We start from the raw sequence: 13,561 nt of genomic DNA on the forward strand, positions 1-13,561 counted from the left end.
CTTTTTTGAATGAAAAAGACTTACTATATATTAAAATGGCAGTAATTCCTAAACGGTTTATGTGATATTTTTATGAAACCTCTTGAATAAAAGGTGTAAATCTACTCTTCAATCCTATCTTGATGGCTTTGTTTCAAATCCATTGTGGTGGTGTACAGAGGCAAAATTACGAAAATTGTGTCACTATCCAAATACTTATGGACCTAACTTTGTATATTTGGAAGGTGGAAATGTGCCATACACATTCCTAAGGTTAGCAAGATTAAGGTTAAGTATACAAATATCAATTTGTATAATTTAAATCAAATGAAAAACAAGGCTCACCTGGCTTGACATGAGTTCAGCCTCCTGGTGGTCCTGATGTACTCCAGGTTCTTTTCGTCAGTCCACACCAAGAATGGCTGCTCCACCCCCTCCAGCCAGTGGCCTCCAGTGCCAGCTAAATGGCTAACAGCTCACATTTCCCAAGGTCATAATTCCTCTCTGCATAGCTTTCTATAAAAATAGCACATGGATGCAAACCAGATGGTAAGCGTACCTGCAGTTGAGTTTTTGTCTTGTCCACAAAGAAAAATCCTGCACCAGTAGGGGAGGAAGAGGGACGGATGATGCCAGCAGCAAGGGAGCTCTGAATGTAATGATCCATTGCCTCGTGTTCTGGGGCGGACAGGGAGTAAAGGTGGCCTCTGGGAGGAGAAGCCCCAGGGAGGAGGTCAATGGCGTAGTTGTATGGTCTATGAGGACACAGGGATGTGGCAAGGGCCGTTTTAAACACCTCCTTCAGGTGCAAATAGACGGGGAGAACACCAGAAAGGTCAGGAGACTCTGAGGAGGAATCAACAGGCTTGGGAGGAGCAGTGGGAGAGGTGAGAAGACCAGTCAATCTGTGGGTGATTTTTAATTAACCATGGGTAACCAAGGATGAGAGGAAGCTGTGGAGAGTCAATAATGTGAAAGGTAATTGTCTCTGAATGGTTACTTGACATTTAGAGAGTTAGAGGTGGAGTCTGGAGCAGCACATGGCAAAGGAGATGACCATCGAGGGTGTGGGCAACCAGTGGACTGGGGAGAAATTCTAAATGCAGCTGGAGCTGTTGGGCCAGTCCTTGGTCCAATAATTCTCATCTGAGTCCACAAAAACAGCCAACTCCAGGGAACCAGCAGGAGAAACCAGATGAGCATGAGTAAGAGATTGGAAATGTGAAGTAGAAGAAGAAGTTCACCAGTAACCCTCCTTTCACTGATGAAAAAGCTTTGCCTTTTACTAGATATGCAGCAGGGAAACGCCCCAGGTGACCACAGTAGATGCATCTCCCCTCCTTCAGTTGTCACTTCCTCCAGAGAGTGGTGAACCCACTTGCATGGGTTTCTCCATGCCTCCAGGGGGTGCTGACACTTCCTCTCTGCAGGCTGCCACAGGACTGGAGTGACAACTGGATTGTGGCGACTGAAGTGGACCGCCCCCAGTGGCCAGGCGGTCTTCTCTCGAACAAACAATTATCTATCTTTATGGCAAGGGCAGCAAGGGACTGGAAATCAGTAGGCAGGTCAAGGGGTGCCAGCTGGTCCTCCACGTGATCCGATAAGCCATGTGTCAAGGAGTGGGTGTTCAATTCACTATCAGCTGCCAGAGTCTGAACACGGATGGTGTAATCTGCCACCTGACTGTTTCCTTGTCATAGGGCCAGTAAACCCCAGGCAGCTTCCCTACCAGGAATATGCAGCATTTGCATCTGGAAATGGGAAATGGAAATGGAACCAGAAATGGAAACAGACATTGCAGACGCAACAGGTTGAGCAGTCAACCCAGATGAACACCTGGAGCCCGAAAAATCTAATGCAGCGGCAAAGAGGGAGCAGGGTCAGGAGCCAAATAACGTGGACAAAGAAAAGACGGAACATAGACCTGGTCTAGCCCTGGACACTTGCATGCAGGCATCTGAAATAGCAGAGGAAATTCATACGCTGATGGAATATTTAGCATCGCACCCATCCAAGGAAACAAACCTGTTGACTTCTTGTCCATACCTAAAGTGTAAGCCTAGGCCTTTTCTGTGCAGTTCTCAACAGAACACATTAGATGAGGTTAGACAAATTAAACTGTACATGAGTATGTACTTTAATACAAGACTATTCTCTTCAGATACCCGTATGCAAATGACCAAAGTTTACCTTTTCTTTTCGCAGTTTGGCACAGAAACACACATGGCTACCAGCAACATGTCAATCCAAATGTGTAAAAGTAAAACAAACACCAGAGAGGCCACAAAATTAACAACAGAATGTTTCAGGGTAAACAAGAGCTGGAATAAAACTGATACAAATAAAGATGCAACACGCTTCATGCAACCCCTTAGATGAACTCCAGCTTATTGGGAGAAAACACTTCATGCTATGGTCAGGCATTTGGGCAAGACTGCTTTTTTTTTTTTCTTTTTTTCTTTTTTTTACATTTTCTGCTTCTGAAATGAGATGGCCTGAAGGTAATGAAAGCTCAACAAGGTGAACAAGGGGACTTTTCAGAGCTTGACTGGAATGCAAAATGTGACATTCTATAAAGCAACCCCGTCACCGTCATTTCCTTGATGAGGAAAGAGTCAAAGCTCATGACAAAGCTGATCCATTGGTCAATTGGTGAAGTAGAGGATTACTTCTATTGGCTGGGGTTTAAAGCCAGAGGAAGCCCACATATTCACTTACTAGTCTGAGTCAAAGATTCACCCAAGTTTGGAAGCAATCTTGAAGACCATGTGTACAAGTTCATTGACTGGTACATAATATGCCAGATGCCTGACCCGAATGCAGACCCTATGCTCCACACAAGTGTGTCTGAGTTCAAAGGCAGAAATCAATTTAAATCATGAAAGAAAGGTAATGTATTGTGCAGATTTGGGGTTGCTTGGACAAAAACATCATTACCTTCCCACGCCCAGATGATGAGCATGACGATGATAGCCAGCAAAGTAAAAGTGGGAACAAAGCCAAAGCCACAGGGAAAAAGTAAAGGTCAAAGAAGAGACTTCGTGGAAAGAGACTAGGGGGCCACGGCAAAGCTGCAACCACTGAGAAATATCCTCATTAATCCAAATGCCTCATTCAACAGCTTGTCAGAGCTGCTCGAGAAATGCAACTTGACATACATGAAATCTGTCCCTGCTTTAACCAGTGGTGATGTGATTCTCGTAAAGCATGATCTGATGGACCTCTTGGATCAATGGATAAAATCCTGATTTGCTGTGAGCATGGAACAATAATATGGACATCCAGTGCATGATGATTACAGCTGCATAATGTACATGATGTCATATGTGTCCAAACCATAGAATGGACATGCAGCAAAGCACTAAAAAAGTGAATACGTAATGTGGTGTTCATACAGACTGATGATGATGATCTGACAATAAGTCTCCTATAAGCAAATTAAAGAGCATGGAATCAGATGCAGAGGAAGTGTGGATTGCCAGATGATTGTGCACACAGACCTGAAGAATTTGAGTTTGAAGTCAAACAAAGGCAAAAATCCCGTTCCTCTCCTGAATGACAAAGGATACATTCAAAAAAGAACTGTAGGAAGATCTGCCATAATCAGATTTACCTGCTTCTCAGAAAAGAAACAAGCAGAATAGTTTTACAGGTTACTGCTGAAACGGTATATTCCACACAGGTCAAATGATCAAAATGAAAAATACCCAACATATGAACGGTTCTACAAAAGTGAGGCTTTCTACGAGACATCGTAGAACTCAAGAAGAGATGATATGAAGGACACTGGCAAACAAATTGGCAAACATATTGAGATAGCAAAGCCCAGTTCTGCGTGGAACACTTTTTCACTAGAAGTTAAAGTGGAATGTGTCGCCCAGCAAGAAGCCATAAATCCCAATGAGGATGAAAGAAATAATGTTCATGACTACAAAGTCAAATGTAAGAGCAGCAATGAAGGAACCAAAGTTGACCCCTGAGTTTGTCACAAAGATGCACCAAAGCCTCAATGAAACACAAACATCCATATTCTACACTGTGCATGAATGGTGCCTGAAATGTGTCTGGGGTCACAATCCAAGACTGTTCTTTTACTTTGTCGGCAAATCCCATGACATCAAAGTACATTTATCAGGAGGCAACGAAGATTCTGCGCCAACTCCCCAGATTCCATGACCAAGCAGATATGTCACAGCCTGCAGGGCTGCTGACTACATTTACTATTACTGCAGCTTTTAAAATCTCAGAAAAAAGGGAAGTCTGTCCTGGCAGTAGGAGACTTTTACCAACTACCACCCCTTAGTAAAGCCAAACAACTCTGTGTGTACGAGGACGATATGCTTGATCTCTGCTAAAATAACTTTCAGATGGTCAACCTGACAGAGATCATGTTCCTTAAAGATTATCATGCTTTTGTAGAACTCCTGAACAGGATAAGAGTAAAGCAAAAGACAGATCCTCTCAGCATCGATGACAAAACTTTGCTCACACAGGCTATCGCTGATATCAAAGATACTGTGACTGCAGATGAACTATATATCTTCACATCAAACAAAGATGTTGAAAAGCACAATGCTGCAACCATAGCTGCCCTCCACTCCGAGGTTGTAAACATTCCAACAGAGGACTACAGAAAAGACCCCTGAACGGGCAAATGATCATCTAGGCTGAGTTAATCAAGGGCAAAAAAAGAGATTTACCTGACAATATACAAGCTTTTCATTAGGAATCTGGGTGTGGAGGATGGGATTGTTAATGGGACATTTGGAACAATCTCTAACATTGTTACCAGCTCAGAGAATTGACCTATGAATGAGTGGTTGACTGGACTTGAATTGGATAATCCTACTGCAGGTCAGAAATGCTGCAACAAGATTTGAGGCGTAACCTGATTTACATAAAGAGATATGAAGAAAACATGAGTAAAAGAGGAGTGGTTCGACAGCAATTCCCACTGAAGCTGGCCTTTGCATGTAGAGCTCACAAAGTGCAAAACATGACTATGAAGTCTTCAGTGGTGTGTCTGAAGTGTGTTTTTGAGCCTGGAATAGCCTATGTTGCCTAGAAGGCAACATCACTTAAAGGACTGAACATTTGACAAGACTTTGATGAAGAAAAGATTTATTCTGATCTTTAAATCAGAGAAACACTGCAAAATATGAGTCTAGTATCATTCCAGAGCACAAGACCACTGTTGCACTATACAGAACAAACAGTTCAATTATTGACAATCATGCACCAGAGTGCACATGGTCTTTCATCTCATACAGAGGACATGATATCCCACCATGAACTCAGACTTTCTAATGTATTATGCATAACAGAAACACATTTGTCTGGGTCCTTTGTTTCTAGTAGGAAGGATTCAACATGTTCACGTGCAACAGTCACATCTCCTACAAAAACTATGACGACATGGCAAAGCAAAGATGGATGATGACATGCAAAATGTGACTCATCTTGAATTTGCAGTTGTTAAAGTTGAGGCCCCAGTCATAGTACTGATTGCAAGTGTTTCACTAAACTTTTGGTGTATCCGCTGCTGAGTGGGCTGTGCAAAGCAGCAGCATCTGCATGATACATGTGTTTTGACAATTTGAGTTCCATGTTCCACATCACATGCTAAATTTTAGATTTTTCTGGGTGTAATTAATTAATTAAATTTATTTTTGTGGCTCCAGCCACTTGGAGTCCTCCATGGCTCTGTCTGTAAAATGTTTAATTAGACTTTCGATTTATTAGCTGCTGAGTGGGCTGTACAAGGTAGCAGTATCTGTATGATACATTTGTTTGACAGTTTGAGTTCCATTTTCCACAACACATGCAAATAGTTTACTTTTTCTGGGTGCATTTAAGTCAGCAATATAACCATGACTTTTGGAGAAAGACATTGTCCATGTACTTTGAAAAGGAAGTAAAAGACAGGTGTGTCCAAATCCAAGCTCCACAGCAGCAGAAGCAGCTCCAGCTACCATATCAGCCTCTCCAAAAATTTCAATGAAGAAATGTTCCTGGCACACCCACCTCCAGACTCCTCCACACATGTGTGAGGCAAAGATCTGATATTACAGACCAGATGTAAGACTGGACAAATGTACTGGAAGTGAAAAAAATATTTGAATTAATATCTTAAATGTTCTTTTTTATTGTGAAAACACTACAACTTGTAAGGTTCTGTGGACCTGCTGACATTAATGCGTTGTGCCTTTTCAGTGTTTTTTTGCTGACAATCTAATCAAAATCATAAATATTAAAAAGTGACAATGTTCAAGTATTTTTAAACCAAAACAGTCTTTGCTGGTTAGATGGTTTTATTTATTTATTTATTTATTTTTTGGTGGTGTTTTTCCCTACTGTCTAAGTTCTAGCTCTTATCTTTTCCTTCTAAGAGGGACTTGTATTACTATAACCAATGGAGTGTGAAAAACCTTTCTGAATTTTTTGCGCCTCAAAAGTAATAACACTAGTGTTTTCATACTTGTACAACATTTGTGTTAACATCCAGTACTGTGCATTCAATATATGTTGTATGCGTTTCTAAATCTAACATTTATATCATAATTATTTGCTCTAAGGTTGTGCCATAATGCAAAGAAACAGTACGTTTCACAATACTAAACTGTAACCATGTTCTCTTTACCAATACATTTGACTCAGTTTTTGTAAGTCTAAAATAACTTTTGGATGGTGGGTATGTTAGTAGTATGAATACTGCTTTTCTCAGATTTTGGGTAAATGTGCCGTTTTTGTTTTTTTTTAACGTTAGTTGCCTTTTATGTGATTGCCTTTAACATTGAACTCTTTACATGAAAAATATATACTGAAATTAGTTGAAAAAAGGGGGCTGTGGCTCTGGAGGTAGAGCAGGTCGTCCACTAACCTGAAGGTCTGTGGTTCAATCCCTGGTTCCTCCAGTCCGCATATCAGAGTATCCTTGGTGTGTGAATGTGGGTGTATAGAAAGTGCTGTTTGTATAGAAAAGCGCTGTATGAGTGTGTGTGTGTGAACGTGTGAATGTAAAGCACTTTGAGTGGTCGATAAGAACAGAAACGCGCTATATAAGCGCAGTGCAGTGCATTTACAGGAAGCTAAATAAGATAGAAAGTCGAAGAGGGCAGCAGCAGCTTTCCTGAGGACACAAGCTAAAGTGCCACAGATACAGTAACTACAGTGAGGACAGACTACAGCTAGACGCAGCTTCAGGGAGGAAGTTGTACCCCCCCAATAAGAAATCGAGGTAAACACAAATAGTAGGTGAAGTATAAATTGTTCATTTCCTCATTTGTTCACATTGTTTTGCATTGGTTGGAATGTGTTTATTTTTTACAGAGACATATATATGAATTACCCTCTATCAGGGGGTGCCCAGCATTGTAACATTGTTCTTTCCATAACCACCCACATGTTCTCTCGCCTAAGCTAAGACAGTAATGTAATGGTTACTAGGTTTTCCAGAAGTATCAAGCTTATGAAAACTAGAAATGTGGTCAAAAACATTACACGAATACAGTTTAATTTTTTTGGTATGTTTTTTAGAAGATGGCAATCACAACAGAGCCTTTATTGCCAGTGTATTGCTAAAAAAAAAACAACAAAATTAGGAGTGCTACTCATGCTTTGATGCATTTAAAAATTGAAAACACACTAAAAAAATAGCTTCACACACCCCACTCAACCACAAGTCCTAATGGACAAATAAATATATGTAGATATATATATATTGGCAGTATACAGTATATTACTTTTTGATTACGTTTAGAGTGCTAATGGCCTTGGGAAAGAAACTGTTCATAAGTCTAATAGTCCTTGCTGAAAATGCAAGGGGGGTCTTCGCTATGCTTCCTGAAATCTATGATGATTTACTTGGTTTTTGTGGTGTTCAGTGTCAGACTGTTTGCTGAATACCACGCCATCAGTTTCTGGATTTCATCTCTGTAAGCAGACTTATCTCTTCCTGAAATGAGTCTGACCACAGTGGTGTCATCCATGTGTTTATTGATGGTGTTGGTGGGATTGGTTGGTGTACAGTCATAAGTGTTAAGTGATTAGAGTATTGGACTTAGCACACAGCCTTGTGGGGAGCCGGTATTGAGCGTTAGGGTGGAGAGGTGTGCACCAATCTTTACAGTTTGTGAATGGTTTGTAAGAGTGACAGGATGAAGCTGCAGATGTGAACCAAGACAAACACAAAGGGAGTATTTTTTTATTTTTTATGATTGATTACTTTGGTTTTCAAACAAGGATGGCAACAAGATCCAGATAGAAGAGCTCCAACTGACAACAGCAGCTCTCAAGAGGACTCATTTGAAGACGCACTAACCCAAGATAGAGAAGGCAACATTTACCAATATGACACTAAACTGGTGTTTCATTTATGTTTACTGACTCTAAAGTCTAATTAGCATGAGTGTTTGAAAAATATTTACAAGACAGTGCCATGTAGATTTATTGAAGTTGTTTAGTGTTTTTGCTTTGCTTTTTATTTGCTTTTGTGTATTTTCAGAAAAAAAGGAAGAGGATCACTACACTACACTGTTCCCAAACATCCCTCTACCACATGTGGTTTGGATCTGGATCTTCATCATCCATGCGCTTGATGTCCTCCTTTGAATCATATTCTTCAGTATTGTTTACAATCAATAATGTTTTCATCCTGATTGTTCACACTGTAAATCTACTGTGTTCTTCTGTTCTGTACAAACAAAATCTCATGTCCGTCCATCCTGGAAGAGGGATCCCTCCTCTTTTGCTGTTCCTGTGGTTTCTTCCATTTTTTTCCTATTAAGGGTTTTTGCAGACTTTTTCCTTGTCTGATTTGAGGGTCTAAGGACAGAGCATGTTGTAATGCTGTACAGAGCCAGGACATGAATGAAAGTCCATGTAATGTCCTCTGTGGTGATTCGAACATGACTGTGGTTGAACCTCTATGAGACATCAGCACCACTGCAGGAGTTGTTAGTAGGACTATCAATGCCACACATAACATCACCCATAGTCCTTCAGGTACTTTTGGATAAATGCCACTGTCACATCCAGCATCTGGCTACCATGCAGTGCTCTGTAACATCCACTTGTACAAATACCAGGCACCTGGGAGCTGGTTATCCTGGATACACACAAAGCAGACACTCAAAATTTTCTACTGGGATCCTGTAGAAATGGAAACTCAGTTTTTTCTCACCAACTGACTTTAGGGGTTCTTTCATAATGTTTTTATCTGTAAGACTGAAAAAAACTGCTTCTTGTAGCTTTAGCTTGCAGCATTAGTAGCCATGGCAATTTAACTCAGTTTGCACTCACGTTATCTTTGTGAGAGGGAAAATTTCAGGGTTAAAACAAAAAAATTCAGGTTTCAGGGTTACCCAGGTTGAACGGCAAAACAATCATGTTTCAGGCTTACCCAAGTTCGATGGTCTGCCTTATCCACCCATTAGCATATTCTTATTTATAAGGCTATTCTTGGTCTCACCTACATCCTTCAAAAAGAATGGGAAGTTATTGTCTTTGCTCCAATAACTTTTTCCTACTAGATGTCAGTAACCTAAACAGAATTGGCATTTAAGAATGCCGCTCCCTCTGCTTGGAATCAATTGCAAAATTACCTGACTCTTAGAGAGCTGTTCTCACTGGATGCCTTAAAAGTCATTTTAAAGGACTTGTAGGCAGGAACATCTAGCTGCAGATGTTTTGTCTGATTTATGTAGCCTCTGTTTGATCACTGAAGTTGATGACTTGCGATGAATATTTGATGAATAATTTTGGTATTTTATGTGTTTGTAGTCTATTCTTTAGTTTCATTATAAATTTTTATATGTATAGTTAGGTCCGTAAATTTGTGTGTTTCGTAATTGTTCATCTGTACACCACCAGGATGGATTTGAAACATAGCCACCAAGATGACATTCAAGTGTAGATCTTTCAGCTTTAATTCAAAAGGTTTAACAAAAATATCCCATTAACCGTTTAGGAATTACAGCCATTTTTATACATATTCCCTCATTTTTTAAAGGCTCAAAACTAATTGGACAATTGACAATCATGGCCAAATTTTGCCTGTTCCCTTGTTATTTCATTGCAAATTAATCAAATAAACAGTCTAGAGTTGATTCCAATGGTTGAATTTGCATTTGGTAGTTGTTCATGTGAACTCTCAGTATGTGGTCCAAAGATGAAGGAAGTGCAAATGAAGGAGGCCTTCATTAGGCTGAAGAAACAAACAAAAAACAAACTGTCAGACAGAAAGCAGAAACTTTAGGAGTGGCCAAATCAAAAATTTGTTACATTCTTAAAAAGAAAGCATACACTGGCAAGCTCAGCAACTACAAAAAGCCTGGAAGACCACAGAAGACAACTAAAGGGGATGATCCTTGGTGAAGAAAAAACACCTTCACAACATCTGGTGAGAACACTCTCCAGGAGGTACGCGTGTCACTGTCAGAGTCTACAATCAAGACACGCCTTCATTAATGTAAATAGGTGCAGACCACTGGTAACAACCAAGTACAGAAAGGCCAGATTAGACTTTGCCACAAAACATCTAAAAATTCCTGCCCAGTTCTGGAAAAAGATTCTTTGGACTGATGAAAGCAAGATGAAGATGTACCAGAATGATGGGAAGAGAAGAGTATGGAGAAGGAAGAGAAAGGCTCATGATCAAAAGTTTACTACATCATCTGTCAAACATCGTGGAGGCATGGGCATGTATGGCTGCCAGTGGAACTGGGTCACTGGTATTTATTGATGAGTTGACTGCTGATAGAAGTAGCAGGATAAATTCTGAATTGTATAGGGCTATACTATCTGCTCAGATTCAGCAAAATGCTACAAAACTGACTGGAGGTGCTTTACAGTAGAGCTGGGTAATGACCCAAAACATACTGTGAAAGCAACCCAAGAGTTTCTCAAGGCAAAGAAGTGGAAGATTCTTCAATGGCCAAGTCGGCTTCCTTAACTCAACCTAATTGAGCATGCTTTTCACTTACTGAAGACAAAACTCAGGGCACCAAGACCCACACACACAAAGCAACTGAAAACAACTGAAGCAACTTTTCATCCAAATGTTAAAAATAATCCTCATATAATTATGTTGGTTGATCCAATTATTTTTGAGCCCCTGAAAATAAGGGACTATGTATAAAAATTACTGTAATTCCTAAATGGTTAATGCAATATTTTTATTAAACCCCTTGAATTAAAGCTGGATGTCTACACTTCAATCACATCTTCGTGGCTCCGTTTTAAATCAACCGTGGTGGTGCGAAGTGGCAAATTTACAAAAATTGTGTCACTGTCCAAATACTTATGGCCAGTTTGATTCTAGAAATCCTGGTGTGGTTGCAGTTGGTTCTAAGTCTTTCATGGCAAGTTAAAAGATAAATCAGTTCAGCCAAACTAGAACGCTATGCATTGTGTCAATCTTGTCGGCTGTGACAAGACAAACATTTGCTTATCTTATAAAAATGACATATAAAATAGACATATTTTCTATTCCAGCAACAGAACAAACTCTTGTATTATGTGGTGGCAAGTATTTCAGAGAAGAAGTGAAAGAAGTGAATAGAGTGAAATGAAAAAAATCTGAGTCAGAAGATCACTGCAGTGTTCAGTAGAGAATACTCTATTTTCCTTTTTCACGCAAAAGCACTATATAGTGTCCATCACACCAGGAGGAAGAACTGGCATCTGGCGGCATCAAAAATTAATGTGTGAGGATAGTGCAGCTCATCCACCTGTAAATAGCTGGCATGTGGTGATCTCCTCAGCAAATGTGATACAAGAATTCATACACGTCCCCTGTTCCGCACACTTGTCCCCAAAAAGATATAACCTGCAACGTTGAGTTGGAGGAGATTACAAAAAAGAAAAAAAAAAATCCATCATCACACAATATGTGTTCCTGCTTCAAAACACATTCTAGTTCTTTTTTGCTCAAAAGAGAGATGCTGTATCACTAATATCTTTAACAATTTCACTAATAAGCTGTGACTCATTTGCTGTATGTCACAACATTCAACAACACACAGTGCCAAAATGTCTACAGAGGTGTGACATTTCATTTTGTTTTTTTGCAGAAATGCAGTGACCTTCTATCGGTTGAAGAACAAAGCAATTCGGAGGATAACCAGTTGATTTGACATGTGCGTTCTTGCTCAGAACAAGGACTGTGTTTTGTCCTGTTACTTTAAGAGGTTTATGCAAAGGAATGTCAAAAACTGAGATCAAAAGCCACTCAGTACAGTTTTGACATGCAAGGAAAATTGTATAAACAAATACAATCAAAACCACCTTTGCATTCATATTTATCCAGTTTCCAATGTTTGGAGAGTATGCACACAAAGACAAACACACAAAATAAACATTTGCCATCATATTTATCCAGTTTTCCATGTTTCTAAACAAAATTTGTTTTGAATACCTTCCTTCAGAAAATTAGAGCTTAACTAAAATGTTGTTTTCAATTTGAACTTTTCCAAGTGAATAGAACTCAAAATTAACATGAGTTATGTTTTCAGAAAGTATCCACATAATGACTAAATAAAATAAAGAAATTCTGTTCTAGTGTAAACACAAATAAATACATGTTTGCCTTCATATCTTATGTTTTTAAACTACAAAGTTGTTTTCAGCACTTTTCATCAGAAAATGATCGCTTAATTTAATATTGTTTTCAACCAAATTTTTCTCACTCAGTAAATCAAAATTAACCTAGGCTGTGTTTTCGCACTTGTACGAATAAAACCATGTTTGCCGTCATATCTATCCAAATGCCCATGATTGTAAACTAAAACCACAACTTGTTTCACCTCTATTCAGTGTTATACTTAATTGATATAGGTTGTGTTTTCAGAAAGTATGCAAACAAAACACAAATTAAATCATGTTTACCTTCATATGAATCCAATTTCCTACGTTTGTAGTAGAAGTAGAAATTCGTATTGAAAGCCTTTCTTCAAAAATGAATGCTGATATTTTTCTCAGCTAAGTAACTTTCAAAATTAATTAAGGTTAAGTTTTCAGATATTATCCATACAAACAGGAGTAAATTGTTTGCCTTTATATTTATCAATTTCCTATGTTTGTTATGTAAAAATTAGCTTTTTAAACTTGCTGTCAGAAAAGTTGAATGCAAGTTTAATTTAATATTGTTCAGTTTAATTCAATATTAAGAAAATAGGTTGTATTTTCAGAAACTATGCACATTAATACAGGTAAAAAGATGTTTCCTTACATATTCATCCAGTATAACTAGAAATGCTTGTTATCTAGAAATGTATCCAATTTCCAATGTTAGTGGACTAGGAATGTGTGTCAAAAACCTTTGTGGAAGAAATGACAACACCTATGTGGTAATAAAAATGAAGTCTTAATCAGTAAAAGAACTTTCAAGAACATTTGCTGTCTTTAAAAATTTTTCAAATATGATAAAATAATACCATACTTGACCATGCTTTTTTAATAGTGTCCTATATTTGTGAACCAGAAACTCAAATATAAAGTATTTTCATAACATTTGACGGTTAAACCTAAATTGGTAATTAAACGATCTTTTCCCAGCAATACGACCAATACGACCACGAAC

This window comes from Xiphias gladius, chromosome 12, assembly GCF_016859285.1.
Source record: "Xiphias gladius isolate SHS-SW01 ecotype Sanya breed wild chromosome 12, ASM1685928v1, whole genome shotgun sequence".
Classification (NCBI taxonomy): Eukaryota; Metazoa; Chordata; class Actinopteri; order Istiophoriformes; family Xiphiidae; genus Xiphias; species Xiphias gladius.